Source organism: Penaeus monodon, chromosome 30 (assembly GCF_015228065.2).
Source record: "Penaeus monodon isolate SGIC_2016 chromosome 30, NSTDA_Pmon_1, whole genome shotgun sequence".
Taxonomy (NCBI): domain Eukaryota; kingdom Metazoa; phylum Arthropoda; class Malacostraca; order Decapoda; family Penaeidae; genus Penaeus; species Penaeus monodon.
In genome coordinates this window covers 31111337-31111779 of record NC_051415.1, presented here as the reverse complement: position 1 = coordinate 31111779, position 443 = coordinate 31111337, and positions in this window count along the sequence as shown.

The following is a 443-nucleotide window of genomic DNA, read 5'->3' as shown; positions in this document are numbered from 1 at the left end:
AAAATATATATATGACTGTGAGTGATCATTTTATCTCTGTTTCTAACTCGAAACGACCGTCAACCAGTCTATTGATCTGATAAAAATTCCAGAGCAAAACGGCATTGCGATCCGGTGTTCCTTTGCGAACGACATTCTCACGCGAACGCCCGACTACGAAAAAAACAAAACCCTCGCAGTGGCAACATCACATATCTTTCTTCTTAAAACACATTACATTCATTGCCTGCGACCCTTTGGCAGTAATGAAGCACATCATTCTCCCGTTTGAGCTCCGTCTTGAAAATCTCGAGCCAGAATAACACCACTCTGAGGGAAAATATAATTGAAAATATGCCAATCGCTACTGCGTTGTTGCCATCGGGAGTTCATCGAGATTGCACCATCCGTCCTCTCAGGTGTTGTAAAAGATGGTGAAAGAATATACAGTTTGAAACACAATA